The 20,870-nt window shown below is 39.7% G+C and overlaps 1 protein-coding gene across 6 annotated transcripts in view; it reads right to left on the reverse strand.

The window, feature by feature from the left end:
* The window catches only part of LOC109934012 (spindlin-W), a 71,397-nt gene that overhangs the window by 26,821 nt on the left and 23,706 nt on the right, over window positions 1-20,870 (reverse strand). The gene's annotated exons all lie outside the window — the stretch shown is intronic.

Genomic DNA, 20,870 nt, shown 5'->3' on the forward strand with positions numbered 1-20,870 from the left:
GCTCAGTATAAGTTTAAGAAAAGTTTCTTTGGTTGGCTCATTGAGTCACTTTACATCATTTGAGTATTGCTGAAAAAGGGAGAAACTGTGTGTCATGCACCCATCAGAAAAATGCAAATGTTTGCAATAATTTAAGCTGCAGGAGATAAGGTCAGTTGGCAAGTCTACTCGATGGCAAAATCTTGGTCAATTGGAGGAGCAAACGTCCTAAGCTTCTGGGTATTTTTTTGTACTGATGTCAGAGAACATAACTTAAGTGGCACAAAATGAGTCACAGTATATGCTTGACCTAAAATCTTAAATTAATTGTTAGTGTAGATGTTAGCACACTCAGGATTATTTAGTGTCACCCTATTCCAAAATTCTATCAACAGACAGTGTTTTGTGATTCCAACACTAGAAATTGCTTAAATTAAAAAACTGAACTTGTATTGAAATATAGCTGCCATTTCCTTGCAAAAATGTATCATTTCACATTTGATTTTACCTTGATTTAGGTTTAATTTAATCTACCAAACCACATTACTTCTGTACTCACTTATGACGTAAAATTTGTAGGTGGCATATTTCAGAAGAACATTTGACTTTTGAAAATAAATTTGAAGTTCTAGTTTTTAACTGATTCACGCTATAAAGACTTCAGATTTTAAATTTAATTATATTATTTATTCCAGCAATTGTTGTTGCCCCATTATTACGTGTAGAAGTAAAGACAATGTTAAAACTTATTTTGCTGATTTTTTTCTTTCAAGTCTGTTTGCTTTTTACCTAGTTTTGACTATTTTCTCACTTGTAGGAAAGTAATTTGCTTTACAGGGGTTTTGAGATTTTTTGAAGAAAATGTCCTGCAAGCTATCTAGAAAGGCTCTTAGAATGGCATTTTAACTTAGAAGTTATCCAGACAAGATGGAGTTAAATTCCGTGTAGTGTTTGAAAAGTAAAAGGTCTCAGCTAATAAAACACACAAGTCACAGAATGTTAGATAACAAGCTGTTGAGCTGGATGAACACAGCAGGCCAAGCAGCATCACAGGAGCAGGAAAGCAGACGTTTCGGGTCTGGACCCTTCTTCAGAAATGCCTGCGAAGGACCTCTCCTGTTTTTCATTCTTCGCAGGAAAGAAAGACCTCAGTCACAAAATGTTTTTTGGTTAAATCAAGTTCAACAGATTTTTTTTAAAAATTCATTCACAGGATGTGGGCGGAGCTAGCGAGGCCAGCATTTATTGCCCATCCCCTACTGCCCAGAAGCAGTTAAAAATCCACCACCCTGGAATCACATGTAGACCAGACTGGATATGGAATACAGATTTCCTTCCCTAAAAAAGGACATTAGTGAACCAGATGGGTTTTTCCAACATTGAACAACAGTTTCATGATTATCATTAGACTGTAAATTTCAGATTTTTTTCAAACTCTTCCATCTGCCATGGGGGATTTGAACACAGGACATGAAAACATGACCTAGGTGAATAAGATTGAGTATAAAGACAATTTTTTTCACTATTTTTAAAAGCCTATTTGGGAAAGTCACTGCCCAGCTGCATGGCTTTCGTCTGTACTGTAACCATTCTATGATACGGTGAAAGCAGATTATCCAGATAGCCATGTTCAGTGTCTGCCACGATATTGTACACAGCAATCATTCCAAACGTAAATGTCTATAATACCGATCCATGTCAACTTCCGTTTGTATATCTGTACCATTAACCGCAACCCAATATCTATTTCAGTTGCTGAATTTATCAAATATCTTCTCCATTTTGCAATTCAATATGCTTCATTATGACACAGTACGCATTCATTTTGCTTTTCTGTTTGTAAAGTATTTTCTACAATGGGAGAACTTCCTCACATTCTCAATAGCTAAGTAAATTTTACATCTGTATAAACAACACACTTGAACAATAATTCAAGAAGGAGACTCACGACTTCCCAAGAACAATCAGAAGTGGGCAAAAAAAAAAATCTGACCTTGCCAGTAATATCCACATGCTGGGATTTAAACAATAACTTCTCTTAAATATCTGAATCATCCATGAAAACTGATTCACTTTCTGTACCTCATGATCCCTCTCTACAAGGTACATGCAGAAGGGAGCCCTGTACAACTCTCTTGGCTTTGCACTGTTCAATTTTGTCATACGAAATGTCACAAAATTAAAGCCAGAGGACGACTTAAACTCATTTTCTAATAAGCATGTGTGATCACTTATGTATTTGCCATATTTGAAAGAGATGACATCACTGGAATAATGATTCATGGCCAAAGTCAAATCCTACCATAACTGGTGAAAATAACACCCAGAATTATAGAGTCATACAGTCACAGAAATGTATAGCACGGAGACAGACCCTTTGGTCCAACTAGTCTATGCCAAACAGATATCCTAAATTAATCTAGTCCCGTTTGCCAGCATTTGATCCATATCCCGCTAAATCCCTCCTATTCATACACCGTCCAGATGCCTTTTAAAATGTTGCAATTGTACCAGCATCCACCACTTCCTCTGGTAGCTTATTTCATATACACACCACCCTCTGCGTGAAAACATTACTCCTTCGGTCCCTTTTAAATCTTTCCCCTCTCACCTTTAACCTAGGCCCTCTAGTTCTAGGAAACCATCCCAGGGAAAAGACCTTGCCTATTCACCCTATCCATGCCCCCCATGATTTTATAAACCTCTCTACGGTCACCCCTCAGCCTCCAATGTTCCAGGGAAAATAGCCCCAGACTATTCAACCTCTTCCTATAGCTCAAACCCTCTAACCCTGGCAAGATCCTTGCAAATCTTTTCTGAACACTTTCAAGTTTCAAAACATCCTTCCTATAGCATGGAGATAAGAATTGCATACAGTATTCCAAAAGTGGCCTAATCTATGTGCTGTACTGCCACAACATGACCTCCCAACTCCTTTACGCATTGCACTGACCAATAAGCGCAAGCATACCAAACGCCTTCTTTACTATCCTGTCTACCTGAGACTCCACTTTCAAGGAACTATGAACCTGCACTGCAAGGTCTCTTTGTTCAGCAACACACTCTAGGACCTTACCATTAAGTGTACAAGTCCTGCCCTGATTTGTCTTTCCAAAATGCAGCACCGCACATTTATCTAAATTAAATTCCATCTGCCACTCCTCAGCCCACTGGCACATCTGATCAAGATCCCATTGTACTCTGAAGTAACCTTCTTCGCTGTCCACTACACCTCCAGTTTTGGTGTCATCTACAAACTTACTAACCATACCTCCTACATTCACATCCAAGTCATTTATATAAATGACAAAAAGCAGTGGACCCAGCACCAGTTATTGTGGCGCACCGCTGGTCACAGGCCTCCAGTCTGAAAAGCATCCAGCCACCACCACTACCCTCTGCCCTCTACCTCCTAGCTAGAAATGGCTAGTTCTCTCTATTTCAAATGATCTAACCTTGCCAACCGACAGTCCACCTGAGGAACCTGATCAAACGCCTTACTGAAGTCCATATAGATCATGTACAATGCTCTGCCCTCAACAATCCTCTTCATTATTTCAAAAAACTCAGTCAAGTTAGTGAGACATGATTTCCCATGCACAAAGCCATGCTGACTATCCTTAATCAGTCCTCGCTTTTTCAAATACATGTAAATCCCGCCCCTCAGGATTGCCTCCAACAACTTGCCCACCACCGACGTCAGGCTCTCCGGTCTATAGTTCCCTGGCTTTTCCTTATCATCTTTCTTAAATAGTGGCACCATATTAGCCAATCTCCAGTCTTCTGGCACATCATCTGTGGCTATTGATGATACAACTATCTCAGCAAAAAGCCCAGCAATCTCTTCCTTAGCTTCCCACAGAGTTCTAGAGTACACCTGACATGGTCCCAGAGTTTTATCTATTAAAAAACTGGAATTGAGAGCTGGTCTCAGTAATAGTGACCACAAAAAAAAAACAACTTATTTATTGTCATAAAAATCTATTTGCTTCACCAATTCCCTTTAAGGAAGGAAAGTGACGTCCTTACGTGATCTGGCCTACATGCAATTTCAAATCCACAGCATGTCAGACTCTTAACTGACCACTGAAATGACCTAGCAATCTACTCAGTACAAGCACCATTAGGGCTGGGAAAATTTTGGCCTCAAGAGGGATGTCCACATCCTATCAAAGAATAAATGTATGTGGGACACCAGCCAGAAGTTCTTTTCACCTCTAATTTTGAGTATTTCAAAGACACGAAGAAGGAACCACAGCTGGAGTACTGTGTGCAGTTGTGGTTCCTTTACCCTAAAAGGTGATGTTTTACCATGGAGGCAAAGAAGGTTGACCAAGCCTTTTGTGGGATTCCAGAAGTCTAATGAGAGATTGTGGGATTGGAGTTATTTTCTAGTTTTAAAGCATGAGAGGTGATCTAATTGAAAAATCAGAAAATACTGCGTACTCAAAGAGACAGGGCAGATGTAGTTAAGATTTTCTTCTATGGGAGAGGAGTGGAGAAAAAAAATGGATGATTTGCAGAGGAATCTGTGTCACAAATGCAGTCTGACAAGTGGTACTGAAGGGTTAAGGGAGATGGTCATGCCAGGGCAGAGCTGGGTGGCATCAGTTTACAAGTGGTACCCAAGCAATTATGTCACTCAGGATCAATGTGTAAACAAAGGGAGAGAAGGACAAGAATAGAAGCTTGAGACTTCTGAAGAAGTGAAACATGCGGTTTTGGGGCTGGAGGTCAGTTGGAGTCGTAGCTTGCCAAATGAGAGGGGTGGACAGGAAACAGAAAAACAGCTGAATATATCAGCTTGGCCCTCGTGACAAAGTCATGCACAGTCCGTCATACTATTTGGTGTGGAGTTGGTGAGGGGAAAGAAATGAAATTTAAAAAGGAGACTGTTAGTGGATAAAAGAAGCTGAAACTTGCAGAAGCAGCATGGGACAGGATCTCTGCTCTCTAGGATTCCCAGAGCAGTGTGTGGTTTTGCCGGAGGATAAAAAATACAATTGTGCTTCACATGGTCTAGCCCAATCTAGCTACTGATGGATAGACCAACTCTAATGACAAAGACATAAGTATTAAATATAAAGGAGTGGAAGTAAGGACAACACTAAAGATAAAGCTTTTACTGGAGCTAATCCAACATAGACATGCGAGTGTTGATGAGCAAATACAGAATCATTAGACAATTTGAAACTCTACTTCTAAGTGACATGATTTATTCTCAGGGCAGACAAAAAGAAATGGAATTAGAAGGAGTAAGATGAATAGATGGCGGTGAAGAATAGAAGGAAGAAATCAGATGTAGTTTTTGCAGGTTTGGGAGCACAGATTGAGAGTTGATGCAAGATGAGAAGATCAGACAGGTGACTCTAAAAACTGGACAGGGGTTGGGAGGTAAAGTAACCAGAAGGACAGAAACAAAATACAGCTATATTATAGGCTCTTTACTGAAGCAAGGCGAATCTCATTGCTAACAACTATTTCAAGATGCTGATGCTATAGTTTTGGCTTCATTTTCCTGTAGCAGGTTGTTCACAGCTAGACTAATTTCCAGAAGCAAACTGTCCAGCATTAGCCTAAACTCATGTCCTTATTCATCACCACCACTGCATCCAGGTTTAACAATTACAACAGAGATATTGTCCCTGCCTCTGCGTTCAAGTTCCACTTTCTCCAGGGTGTGCAATAACATCTCTGAACAGGTTGATGAAAAAAAGGTGGGACATTGGAACAATTCAGGAAGAATGAATGTAAGCAAGAAGAGATTCAGTCCATGTCCACAAAAGTGTATAATCTAACACTAAGAATACAAGTAAATTATTATTCGGTCTGCATACCTCCTTGTTCTTTACGATCATGATCTTTAGCTTATCAAAGCTGTAGCATGCTAATTTTGTTAATTATAATGCACAGTATAGCTGCTGATCGTGTATGAATGGTACACTGACAGAACTGTGGATGGAGCATCAATGGTTACTGGTTGTAACCGTGAATGGAGTATCAATCATAATGTTTGTACTAAGAAAGGTGTTAGTCAACTGCTTTTACAAAATATCATAGCTGAAATCCTGGATATGGGAGCATGAGGAAGATGAAAAGAACTCTCCAAAAGGGTCCAGTACACAGTTAAGAAGTGATATAAAACAGCCATTTATTGAACATTGCTGAAAACTGACATTTTGTCAAAGCTTTTCTTCTTGCACCCTACTGGGGCTATGTTTGAGAATACCTAATGTAAAGGGAAGCCGTAATTTAACATTCAACATTTCAAAGAAATTAAAAACCAAACAGGAAATGTGCATTGTGAACATCAAGCGTACTGAAATCGTACTGACGCACCTCAGAGTGGAACATAGATTCATGATTAATTTATTTCTATTGCACTTTGTGCTTTTCAATTTGAGACGAATTGCTGTCAGGTAGTTTGCAACGATATGGAATGTGTACTGTAAATACCAAGACTGTGACAGGTGTATTGAGGTGCCTAACATGAAACCTGCAATATGGCAAAAAGTTGAATTCTTTGCACTCTCTGGAATTTAAAAGTCAAAATGCTTTTAATGTACTTTGACAAGTGTTATGAAGAAAACATTGTAGATAGGGTAAAATAGGTAGTTAATGAGGCGAGTTTGGTAAGACAGCACGAGAAAACTCACTTGGCGTCATTAAGCAAAACATACCATGAAACTCAATGGAACCGATGCTTTGCCAAAATACAAGATTCAGTCCTTTATCATGAATGAGATTGGACAAAGCCAGTATGGGTTTATAAGTCAAATCATATTGACAACCTACTGAAGTTTGTTTTGAGGATGTAACCAGTAGAATAAATAAGGGAGAACTAGGAGATGTGAACTGCTTGGATTTTTAGAAGGCTTTGATGAGATTGTAGAATTCCTACTGCAGATAAAGGCCATTTGGCCCATCGTGTCTGCACCAACCATCTGAACAGCGTCCAATCCAGATCGAGTCGCCCAACTCTAGTGCCATAACCCTACATTTACCAGGATTAATCCATGTAGTTTGCACATCCCTGGACACTATGAGGCAACTTAGCACGGCCAATGCATACAACCTGCACATCTTTTAACTGTGGAAGGATACCGGAGCACGCAGCAGAAACCCAGGCAGGCATTGAGAGAATATGCAAACTCCACACAGAAAGACACCCCAAGTTAGAATTGAATCCAGGTCTTTGGAGCGGTGAGGCAGCAGTGCTAACCACTTGCCTACCAGCCTTCGTAAAAAGTTAGTGAGGAAAGTTAAAGCACATGTGATACATTAATAGAGACAGCAAGAATTACAGATGCTGGAGTCAGAGACAACACAGTATGGAGCTGGAGGACCATAGCAGGCCAGGCAGCAGAGGAGCAGGAAAGTTGATGTTTCGGGTTGGGACCCTTCCCGACCCAAAACGTCAACTTACCTGCTTCTCTGATGCTGCCTGGCCTGCTGTGATCCTCCATCTCCATACTGTGTTGTGTCTGGGATAGGTTAGTATATTGGCATGGATCAAAAATTGATTGACAGTCAGGAAGCAGAGTGAGAATAAAAGGATCTTTTTCCAAGCGGCAATGACTAGTGGGATATTTGCAAGGATCAGAGCTTGAACCTCAGATATTCATGATTTATACAATAACCTGGATGAGGGAACAAAATGCAACAAATGGAGAGGGTGCAGCAGAGGTTCACTAGGCTAATACCAGGAATGACAGGACTGTCATATAAGGAGAAATTGATTTGAATAGGTCTGTGTTCGATAAGAGTTTAGAAGGATGAGAGGATCTGATTGAAACAAAATTTTAAAAGGACTGGACAAATCAAGAAGCACGGTGGGTATTTTCTCTGGGAGGGGAGTGTAGAACCAGAGGACACAGTCTCATGATAATATGGTAGACCATTTAGGATCAAGATGGGAAAATATTTCTTCACTTAGAATCACAAAGCTGTGGAAAGCTATACCTCAAAAGGTAGCAGAGGCCAAGGCATTTAATATATTCACAAAAGTATTTTTTTACATTTTAAGGGCATTGAGAGAACATGAGCATATGGCTTTGACATAGAGGATCATCAATGATCACATTGGCCTATTCCTGCTCCTAGTTTCTATTTTTCAATGTTATATTTGAAGTTGGGTATTTGTGTAATGTACTTACAGGATAAGGTTTAATAAATGGCCTGGGGAAGCAGGAGTGTGCTAAAGAGCCTAGATGCATTATAATTATTTCAGTTCAAACTCTACCACTTATAGTAGATTAAAAGAACTTTGTCTAATTTCCAACCAGCTACTGATTTCCTTCAGGACAATGCCAAACAGAGTTTGCTTGCAGAGAGTGTGCAACAATCATAAGCAATCAGCAGATAATCAACATCAAGGTCGTCTCCTTTGGGCATTTTTCACACAAAACAGATTCAGCTTAAAGGGTTACAAATTACTGCTTTCTCATTCATTTAAATGAATGGACAGCATTATTGAACCAAGAAGCACTTACGTAACTCAGAAGTTTAAAGAGACTGATACAAAACATCTAGTTTGACAATGCAAAGCAACCAGAGAATGTCCCAGTAGAGCAACAGGGAATATTCATGACATTATTTCGTTTTAAAGAGTGTGCCAAACTTAAGGAAATAAACTGAACATTTCTTTAACATACATTAACATCAAACTTTCATTAATTAAACTATTATACAATTTACATTTTCTTCCCCAAGGAGTCCCAGCTGACATTTTTTAATTGTAACAATTTCCAAACTGTAGAAAGATTTGATTCTTTTAAATTGCCTATGTCAAGAGAGTCGGGGGCAGAGCATAGTATGGTGGCCATCACCAAGGAAAAGGTGCTAGTAAAACTGATTGGCCTGAAGGTGGATAAATCACCTGGACCAGATGGACTACACTCCAGAGTTCTAAAGGAGATAGCTGAAGAGCAAGAGGAAGCATTAGTGGTGATCTTTCAGGAATCGCTAGAGTCAGGGAGGAGCCCAGAAAACTGGAAAATCGCTAATGCGACACCCCGTTTAAAAAGGGAGTAAGGCAAAAGACAGAAAGTTACAGGCCGATTAGCCGAAACTCGGTCGTGGGTAAAATTTGAGTCCATTGTAAAGGATGAGATTTCTGAATATTTGGAAGTGTATGGTAAAATAGGGCAAAGTCAGCATGGTTTCATCAAGGAGAGGTCACGCCTGACAAACCTGCTAGAATTCTTTGAGCGAGTAACGAGCAGGGTAGACCAAGGAGAGCCAATGGATGTTATCTACCTGGACTTCAAGAAGGCTTTTGACAAGGTGCCGCACAGGAGACTGCTGAGTAAGACAAGGGCACATGGTGTTAGAGGCAAGGTGCTAGCATGGATAGAAGATTGGCTGCCTGGTAGAAAGCAGAGAATGGGGATAAAAGGGTCTTTCTCAGGATGGCAGCCTGTGACATGTGGTGTTCCGCAAGGGTCAGTGTTGAGACCACAATTTTTCACTTTATACATTAGTGATCTAGATGAAGGAACTGTGGACATTCTGGCTAAGTTTGCAGATGATACAAAGATAGGTGGAGGGACAGGTAGTATTGAGGCGGGGATGCTGCAGAAGGATTTGGACAGGTTAGGAGAGTGGGCAAAGAAGTGGCAGATGGAGTACAACGTGGGAAAGTGTGAGGTCATGCACTTTGGTAAGAAGAATAGAAGCATGGACTATTTTCTAAATGGGGAGAAAATTCAGAAGTCTGAAGTGCAAAGAGACTTGGCAGTTCTAGTCCAGGATTCTCTCAAGGTAAACTTGCAGGTTGAGTCAGTAGTAGGGAAGACAAATGCAATGTTGGCATTTATTTTGAGAGGACTTGAATATAAAGGTAGGGATGTACGACTGAGGCTTTATAAGGCCCTGGTCAGGCTACATTTGGAGTATTGTGTGCAGTTTTGGGCCCCATATCTCAGGAAGAATATACTAGCCCTGGAGCAGGTTCAGAGGAGGTTCAGAAGAATGGTCCCAGGAATGGAAAGCTTAACATACGAGGAACGTTTGAGGACTCTGGTACTACACTTGTTGGAATTTAGAAGGATGAGGGGGATCTAATTGAACTTACAGAATACTAAATGGCCTGGACAGAGTGGATGGTGGGAAGATGCTTCCATTGGTAGGACAGACCAGGACCCGAGGGCACAGCGTTAGAGTAAAGGGAAGACCTATTAGAACAGAGATAAGGAGAAACTTCTTCAGCCAGAGAGAGTGGTGAATCTATGGAATTCACTGCCACAGAAGGCTGTGGAGGCCAGGTCATTGAGTATATTTAAGACTGAGATAGATGGGTTCTTGATTATCAAGGGGATCAAGGGTTACGGGGAGAAAGCGGGAGAATGGGATAGAGGAACTTATCAACCATGATTGAATGGCAGAGCAGACTCGATGGGCCAAATGGCCTAATTTCTGCTCCTATGTCTTATGGTCTTATGCTTTGAAATGGAGTTTGCAAACAGTTTGTAAACAATAAATCTTAGATTTCAACTATGCCTGATACATTCTGTAGGGCCTAAAAGATGAGAAGATGGATTGTGGATTTTGTTTTTAAAAGGATCCATTATCATGAGGGAATTGGGAAAAATGACTATTTTGTTTAAAAATGTCATAGATTGCTTTATTTAGAAGGTTGATAGTTTTAAAATATGTACATTGTCCCAGCTGTCACACATCAAATATTTTGTTGAACAAAATGTTTTCAGAGCACATTATTCGACACTGACAGACCTGAAGCCTGAAAGCTGTTAATAAAGTAATTTCTTTTTATTTCAGCTTAGTTAGCAGCAGCAAGAGAAAATCTCAAGGAACACCAGCATAATTGCAATAATTAAAAAGGATGAAGATATGCAATAAGTGCCCTCTTCACTTATGTTCTGTAAGCCTTCTTTATCATTCCAAGTAATCTAAGAAATCTGATTTATGCTCAAATCTTACATGTCATTTAACAAGGCCAAATATTGTGAAATACTGACAGCAATTGAATCTTCACACATTTTCTAGGCAAAATGGTTTGTACTACAAACTAGTAACGTTTTGTTGGCTTGGAGTTTTTCCCCCAGTTTTTCTTAACTACAAAGTCAAGAAATGGTTTCTGCTTTCTCTTTCTGTTGGAACCTACATCCATTGTAGCATGAAATTGGTCACATTTTCCATTTCGTCTGATGCCTACCTTCGATACAGCTTGAAGACAATCTGATCAAAGACATGGAGCGGTCAGTAACTATATCAGAAAGTGGAGATTTACCAGGATGTTGCCTGGGCTGGGCAGTCTTAGTTATTAAGAGAGACTGGACAGACTGATGTAGTTTTCCTTAGAGCAGAGGAGAGTGAGGCAGGTGCATGATTGAGATCTGTAAAACTCGGGGAGGCTGGACAAGATAAACAGGGAGGAACTTTTCTCCTTGGTGGAGGGATCAATGACCAGAGGCTACAGATTAAAAGTAATGGGCAAAGTGTTTAGAGGAGATGTGTGGGTGAAAGTTTCATTCCATGTAAGGATTGTAGAGGCAGAAATCGCAATAACGTTTAAAGTAGCATTTAGGTGTGCACTTGTGATGCCAAGCTATACAAGATCAAGTGCTAGAAAATGTAAATTGGAATATTTAGGTGGTTGTTTTTGGCTGGTGCAGGTTCCAAAGACCAAAGGGACTTTTACTGTGCTGTGGTGCTCTACGACTGAGAGATGGTGAATACACTGGTTTTGATTTTCTAAATCTCCCCAAGATCTAGAACCATCTCAGGGATTGGAAGTTAATAAACATAACCGCCGTTCAAGATAAGGAGCGCAGTCAAAGGTCTACAGGCTAGCTAACATAAAACCAGAAGTATGGACAACGCTGGAATCTGTTAAAAGAACATCTGATCAAACTGTTATTTCCTAAGCACATATGCAAAGTCAGCTCGGTTCTACAAAAGAGAAAATGTGTTTGCAAGGAGTTTAAGTAGTAGGATATATAATGGGAAGCCAATAGGTGTAATATACTTGGATTTCCAAGAGGCATACAAGTGCCACAAAAAAAAAGGCTAATATGAAAAGAGCAACTGGGGTTGGAGGTATTATATTAGAAAAAGATAGAGGAATGGATAGGATAGGGAAGCACAGAATGAGGATGCACGGAGTTTTTCACAATTGCTAGACTTGTAACTCATCAATGCCACAAAGACCAGTCCTGGAGCCTCAGCTAATTATAACTTACGTGAACAATTTGGATTATAACCAGTTAGGTGGGAATGTAAACTGAGAAGAGGATACCAACAGCTATAAAGAGGTATAAGCAGACTAAGTGAACATAGCAAAGGATGTATAATGTGGAGGGGTGAGAGATTACTCATTCTTGTAGTGAGAATCAAAATGTAGAATTTTGTTTTAAAAAGATGTGAACCCTGTAAGCTTGTAAATGTGGATGTTCAGAAAGCCATGCATTCTTAAAACAAACACAGAAAACATGCAGTTCAATTAGGAAGGCAAACGGCATATTTGCCTTTATCACAAGGGGATCGGAGGTATAAGATAAGGAAGTCTTGTTACAATTGTAAAGGGTTTTTGCAAAACCACAACTGGAGCACTATGTGCAGTGTTGATCTCTTTTCTAAAAGGTACTATATGGATAAGATTATTGACTGGTTCTTGTGAAGAGTTCTCTGCAGTTTAAAACAATACAAGGTGAATCCAATGAAAAACGCAAGATTCTGGAGGTACTTGACAGATTACAATTCAGATGTTGGTTTTCCTTGGCTAACGAATCTAGATTATAGGCACAGCTGCAGAATAAGGGCATAAATCATTTAGGACAGAGATCTAGAGAAATATTTTCTCTCGATGAATCTTTAAAACTGTCTGCTCCACAGCACTGAGAATGTCTCATTCTTGAATTACTCAAGAAGACAGGCAGGTTGTCAATGTCAAAACAGTCAAGGAATATGGGAAGCAGGGGAAAGTGGAGTTAAGGCTGAAAATTAACCATAAATGGCACTGAATGTCAGTGCAGGTTCCAGGAGCTATGTGGTCATCTCTTGGTCATATTTCTCATGTTATTACTTAAAAATTCCAGTGTAGCCCAGAAAGCCAATAATAGAAATGACCTGCAGAATAAGCTGACAGGCTCAACTAGGGTTCTAACGAAGAAATTTTTCAGCTCTCTGTTACTCAGTAAATCTGCACTCTCCTGAATGGTTATATTTGCCTCCCTCAAAATTAAAAACAACATTAGGAACGGAGATTAATAAACTACAAAAGACTACCAGTTCCCACAAATTTATCTTCTCCCACAAAACAGGGTATCATATTCCAAGAAAGAATCCCTTCGTAAAGTTCAGGAGATGCCACAAATACCATTCTAAAGCATCACCAACTTAAAACAATCCAGATGATCCATGTTTGCAATCAACTTCACAGCAGGTTCTGCCTCATTATAAAAGAATAAAGGCAAACTTCTCGAACAAGAATTTTCTTGTTCATCACCTAGCTTGATGACATTGACTATCTTTAAGCTGCAATATCATCTTGGGTAGATGCTCAATAATTTTAGATGTGGGGTAGTAAGATGTACAGCAAATGACCACTCCTGTGCAGTTTTGGTACAATTCTTTTAGCAGCAGTGCTTTTGCACACTTATTAAATCACAGAATCATTATAGTACAGGAGGAAGCTGTTTGACCACTTTTGCACTGGCTCTCTAAACGAGAAATTCAGAGTGCCATTCCCTAGCCTCCTTCCTGTATTCCTGCACTTTCTTACAGTTCACATAATAGTACAATAATAATCCTTTTAAATGCTTCAGCTAAAACTGGCTCCACCACATTTTAGCCGTGCGCTGCACTCAGTGGGTGAAGTAGTTTTTTCCTCAAGTCACTTTTGTTTGTTTTACCAATACTTTAAAACCTGTCCCCTCTTGTTCTTGATCCTTTTGCAAATGGACACAGTTTCTCACTTTGCACACTATCAAATCTCCTCTCCAAAGTCCAAACTTCTCTAACCTATACGCATAACTGAAGTCCCTCATCTCAGAACATTCTCACGAATGTTTTCAGTATTCTCCCAAATGCTTTTGCCTCCTTCCTAAAGTGCGGTGCTTTGTACTAGATGCAATACTCCAGCTGATGCTAAACTAGTTCAAATTCAACATAACCCCCTTACTCTTGTACTTTATATAGTATTCTAGGCTTTATGAATACGGGTATGCTTTAACCGTTTCTCAACCTGTCCCACAACTTAACCTATTCACATGTACATTCCAATGCCTCTGCTGCTGTAAATCCATTAGAGTTGTGCCCTTCATTTTACGTTTTGCTACATTTTATAACCATGGTCTTATAGCAAAATGAATATCGTCACATTTGTCTGCACTGAACTTCATTAACCATCAAAATGTCTGCCCACTGCACCAATTTGTCTATGTTCTTTGAAGTCTTGCACTACGCTCTTCATATTTTACTGTGTTTCCAATTACTGAAATTAATCCCTGTATACCAAGGTCGGGTCTTTTACCTTCAGAAAAAGCAAGTGTCCCACACGGAACCCTAGTCAATTCCACTGCAGACCTTCCTCCAGCCAGAAACATATCCTTTAACCATGGCTTCCTCCTGTCACTAGGTTAATTTTGGATCAATGTTACAACTGTTGTTTTTATTCTGTGAGCCACAACTTTGCTCAACAGACTGTTTAAACGCTACCAAAAACCTTTAGCAAGTCAATCTACAACACGTCGACAGCCCTCCCATTCCAAAAAACTCCAGCAATTTACATGATTTTTCCTTAATAATTGTAAGCTGACTTTATTTTACTTAACATTTTTCCATGTGATCATTTGATCTGTATTGTAATGTGTAGACAAATAAAGATCGTCAAAGTTAAACTGACTGGACTGTATCTACACACTTTTTTTGAATAAAGGGTGTTATTTGCAAATCCTCACTCCTCTACAAGCACCCTGCCACCTCCACATTCTCAGCAAGTCTATTCAATAACTCCATCAATTTTAAACCTTTCCAATATACTGAATAGTCTGGGTAGCATGTTCTTGCTTGGTGAGACAGCAGCAAAGTATTCATGCAACTTCAACTATGCCTCCTGACTCCCGGTATAAATCTTGTTTTAGGTCTCTAATTTACCATTCCAGTTATTAGGGAGATTATAAACAGCTCCCAACATTTTCTGCCCCTGTTTCTTGGTTTAACCCAAACTACTTCTATTTCTGGATTTTCTGCACAAAGCCCTTTTCCTCCACTCTATTTATCTATTCCTCTATCAGGGAAACACTTCCTTTTCAGTATGCCTTTTTCTAAAAGTTGTATATCAGCAAGAGTACAGTCTGAGCCAGATTAACTGCAGTCCGACATAATAGAACAATTTCCCCTTTCCACAGTACTGGGGCCAGTGGACTGTGAAATGAAAATCCCCAACCTCCCACTTTTTTTTTCCTGAATTGAACTTTCCTATTTATTCCTTTGTCAATTCATTCACACTTGAGATGTCAGCCCAGAGATTACTACTTTAAGGTTCCCTGTTTCAATTCGGAAACTCAAGTCCTAAACCTCTCTTAGGTAAAAGTAGGAATGATGTTCTACAATGTTTTTACATCTGCCCTCTCCCACTTCTGGTTTCATCTCAATCTATAAATGCCTTTGTCCATGGCACCAGTCAAACATGCAATCTTTGGAACTCCTGCCTGCAACTACAGACAACATTATTTAGTTTCCTTAGACAAATGTGCAGGGAATGCTGGATAAGTACTGAAATTGAGGTTTTGGTCAAGAATATTAAGGAAGCATATGTCTAGTATAGACAGCAGAGATCGAGTGAACCCGAGACGAGTGTAAAGGCAGTAGAAGTATGCTTAAGAGGGAAATCAGGAGGGCAAAAAAGGGACACAAGATAGCTTTGGCAAACAGGATTAAGGAGAATCCAAAAGGATTCTACAAATATATTAAGTACAAAAGAGTAACTAAGACGACAACAGGGCCCCTTAAAGATCAGCAAGGCCGCCTATGTGTGGAACTGCAAGAGACGGGGGAAGACAGTAAGTGAGTATTTTGCATGAGTGCTTACTGTGGAAAAGGATAAGGAAAATACAAAATGTGAGAGGATAGATAGCGACAGAGGTGGTGCTGTACATCTTAAAACGCATAAAGGTGGATAAATCCCTGGGACATGACCAGATGTACCCTAGAACTCTGTGGGAAGCTAAGTAAGTGACTGCTGGGCTCCTTGCTGAGACATTTGTATATCGATAGCCACAGGTGAGGTGCTGGAAGACTGGAGGTTGGCTAACGTGGTGCCATGTTTAAGAAAGGTGGTAAGGAAAAGCCTGGGAACTATAGGCCAGTGAGTCTGACATCAGTGGTGGGCAAGTTGTTGCAGGGAATCCGGAGGGACAGGATTTAAATGTATTTGGAAAGGCAAGGACTGATTAAGGATAGTCAACATAGCTTTGTGCATGGGAAATTGTGTCTCACTTACTTGACTGAGTTTTTTGAAGAAGTGATAAGGGGATTGATGAGGGCAAAGTAGTAGACATGATCCATATGGATTTCAGTAAGACATCTGACAAAGTTCCTTGTAGTAAACTGGTTAGCAAGGTTAGATCACATGGAATACAGGGAGAACTAGCCATTTGGATACAGAACTGGCTTGAAGTAGAAGCCAGAGGGTGGTGGTGGTGGTGGTGGCGGAGGGTTGCTTTTCAGACTGGAGGCATGTGAACAGCACTGTGCCAAAAGGATCAGTGCTGGGTCCACTGCTTTTTGTCATTTAGCTAAATTATTTGGATGTGAACATAGGAGGATGGTTAGTAAGTTTGCAGATGACACTAAAATTGGAGATGTACCTCAAAGTACAGTGGGATCTTGAACAGATGGGCCAATGGGCCAAGAAGTGGCAGATGGAATTTAATTTAGATAAATATGAGGTGCTGCACTTTGTCAAGGCAAATCAGGGCAGGGTTTGTACACTTAATGGTAAGGTCCTGGGGAGTGTTACTGAACCAGGAGACCTTGCAGCACAGGTTCATGGTTCCTCGAACGTGGAGTCCCAGGTAGACAGGATAGTGAAGATGGCGTTGATATGCTTGCCTTTATTGGTAAATGCAGGTGAGTATAGGAGTTGGGAGGTCATGTTGCAGCTGTACAGGACACTGGTTAGGCCACTTTTGGAATACAGAGTTCAATTCTGGTCTCCCTGCTATAGGAAGGACGTTATGAAACAAAAGTGTTCAGAAAAGATTTACAAGGGTCGAAGGATTTGAGCTATATGGAGAGGTTGAATAGGCAGAGGGGCTATTTTCCCTGGAACATCAGAGACTGAGGGGTGACCTTATCGAGATTTATAAAATCATGAGGGGGATAGATCAGGTGAATAGTCAAGGTCTTTTCCCTGGAGTAGGGGAGTCCAAAACTAAAGGGTAGCAGTTTAAGGTGAGAAGGGAAAGATTTAAAAGGGACCTAAGAGGCAACTCTTTCACACAGAGGGTGGTGTGTGTATGAAATGAGCTGCCACAGAAAGTGGTGGAGGCTGGTACAATTACAACATTTATAAAACATCTGGATGGGCATATGAACAGGAGGGATTCAGTGGGATATAGGCCAAATGCTGGCAAATGGGGCTAGATTTTTCTAGGATATCTGGTCAGCATGGACAAGTTGGACTGAAGGGTCTGTTTCCATGCTGTACAGCTCTGACTCTAATTCTCATCACTGTAAAGTTATTCCTCATTACTCCATTCGACAGGATTTTCTACACAATGGTGCTGTGGTCTATTTGCAGACCCATCCCGCAGGCCAAGACCTCAACCACATCAGGTTGCAACAACCACAGACCCGTCACATTTCCTGCCCTGACAGTTCAACAAATCCAAAGTCCTACTTAACCTAAGTGGTACAAGAGCCTCCTGAATTAGAGTGGTCAAGACTCTACTCCTCTCGTCTTGCAATGTCTGCAACTCTGACTTCAGCTCAACTACCCCAAGCAAAGCATTAATTTGACATATCAGCCACATTTCCTACCTCCGAATGCAAAATGCCTTCTGACGCCTAATCAACCCTGCTCCTTTTACAACCCTATTACTAGTGATGTACTTTGAGAAGACTTTGGGATTCCCCTTACATTGGCCGCCAGTCTTTTGTCGTAATCCCTCTTCACTTATCTAAGATGCGTTATCTCTTCTGAACCTTCTGTGTTCATCTTGCTTCTTAAATTATATTTTCTACCCCAGATAAACAGATTTTATTTTAATTTCTATCTCCTGTGCTACTAAGAGCTATTTATTTATTTGTTTTCTCTTTCCCTTCTGACGAAGTGTATCTTGACTGTACCCAAAACTATTCGCTGTTTGAAGGTAGCCCATGGCTCAGCTACAGGGCTCTCCATCAATTTTTTGTTCCAGTCTCTGGCCCAGCTCCATTCTGCCAGTGAAGTCAGCTCTCTCCCAGTTAAATTATTCTTACTCTCGATTGTTCATTGTCCTTTTCTACTGTCATCCCAAATCTTACGATACAGTGATCACTATCTCCTGAATGCTCCCCCACTGACACCAGCTATTTGACCATTCACATTTCTAAGAAGTAAAGTCCAATATCATTAACTGGACTTGACAAACTGCTTTCAGGTTTGTTCCTGTGGTTAGTGTATGAAACTGAAAATGCCCCATTTATTCCTACTCTCAGCTTTGTGCATTTTAATATATTATCCCCAACACCATGAGCCCTCAATTTGCTCAAATGGACACTTTGTTGAATGCCCTCAAAATTCCATATATAATACTTACAACTGGCTCAGCTTTAACATCAATATTACAGAAAAATTAAAAAAAAAATTAACATTGCTGACACTGGCTATGGTTTTTTTTAAAACAGCCTTGTTAACACCTCTTTAACAACATATTTCAGCATTTGGCCAACAACAGATGTCAGGCCAACTGAGTTCTCGTTCCCTATTTTCTCTCTCCCTACTTTCCTGAATATCTGCTTTGCATTTACAATCCACTGGGACTATTTCAGAATATACAGAAGTTTGGAGAATAATAAGTACATTCACCATCTCTGCATCTATCTTCTTTAGAATTCCAAGATTTAGGAAATAAGGTCCAGGGGATTTGATGACTTTCAGGCCTGATTTTTTTTTGAATTGCTATAATGCCAGTGTAGAGATGCACCAATGTCAGGACCATTAAAGTTCCCTCTTCTCCTTCATTCTTTGACTCCCTACTACTTCTGGTGCTGTTTTCTTTGACATCCATCATTCCCTTATTCAGAATTATTTTTTCTCATATCACAGCATCTAACGAGGTTTATGTTTCCTTTAGTTATTCTTTTGTTTCATAAAATTGCAGAAGCTCTTACTACCAAATTTCATATTTCTCATTGTTTTACCTTCATCCTGTCTTTTCTCTCAACCATTTGTAAAAATCTTCTGATCCTTCAGTTTATCCTTTCAAACATCATATGCCTCTTTTAAACAAATGATATTATCCCTAATTTCTTCTAGTCAGGTACTGATTAACACTTTTCCCAGAATTTGTTTTTCGACAGAACATATTTTGATTTAAAGAATAATTCAAATTTCTCAAATATTTCCCACTGCTTGTCTACCCCATTTATTTTCCCTTAATCAACCTTGGTCAGCCTCTCTCTAATATATCATACTTTCTCAAAAAATTGAAATTTAACCATACCATGGTTACTCTAACCCATAGGATCCTTTACAGAAATTAATTAACCATGCTGCATTACATAATGTAAAATTAACAAAGCTTTATCACTGGTTGGTTCAATATTTTAAGGGAACTCTCTTGGATGCATTTTATCAACTCATCCTGCATACTACTTTTGCTAACTTTGTGTGTTCAGTCTATAAGATTGAGATTCAACATGCACTATTACAAGCTCTTATTATTTCTTGATTAAATGGTATAGCTATAGTTAGGGTTCTTACACCTGCATCTTCTGCTCCTAGTTATTCCTTATCTTCACCCACACTAATCCTACTTCCAAGATCCTTTGTCGCTACTACGTTTACATCATTCTTTAACATCAGGGCGATCTCCTTTCCTTTTCTAGTCTGTTTTTTTTTTAAAACAGACAAGCACCCTGGAATACCTATTTCAGAACCGCAGGCACCTTGCCACAGCACCCCTGCAACAGTTGCTACAACGAATCCATTTATCTTGACCCGTGTTATTACTTTATGTATCCTCTTATAAATGCTTTATGCATTCAGATAAAATATCTTTTAAAAACATTATTCTGTGCTTGGACCTTAGTTGCTAATGTACTATGGTTAATTCTGTCCCTTCTGGACATGCTCTGCTTCATCTTCTGTGTTCTGTCCACAGGCAAATTTTTTTTTTTTTTTTTTTAAACTCAGTGTAGTGTCTCTGCATTGTTCTAATTTACAGTTAGATTATTTTCATTTGGCAATAATAACTTTAAAGCCATTCAAAATGTCATATTCTCTTCCTTCCTCTTTCTCCTTGAAATGTTCCCTCAATAACATTGTAAACAACGTCACTTCATTCTTTGACTTTTTATAACTATGTTCAACAAATTTCTTTACTCATGCTTCATTATTTGCACTTTTTCTGCCCAGCAGATCCATTCCATTCTCCTACAAACCCACATTTCAAAGCCATTTAGCAGATTGGCCTGCACTTTCCATAAGATTCATGCCTCTGATCAATACAAACAACACTTCTTCGTTAAATAATATACATTGGACTCAAAATATCAAGTCTGCTTTCTCTCTAGATCCTGTCAGATGTACCGAATTTCTCCAGTAATTTCTAACTTCAAGTTGTTTATTCAAATTCCCTGTTAGCACCCACCTAATATTTCCAAATATGGCCTTGCCTATTGCTATCTTTGTTAGTATTTCTTGGAGAATCATCCATCTG

The sequence above is a fragment of the Rhincodon typus genome, chromosome 3 (assembly GCF_021869965.1).
Source record: "Rhincodon typus isolate 14 chromosome 3, sRhiTyp1.1, whole genome shotgun sequence".
NCBI lineage: Eukaryota > Metazoa > Chordata > Chondrichthyes > Orectolobiformes > Rhincodontidae > Rhincodon > Rhincodon typus.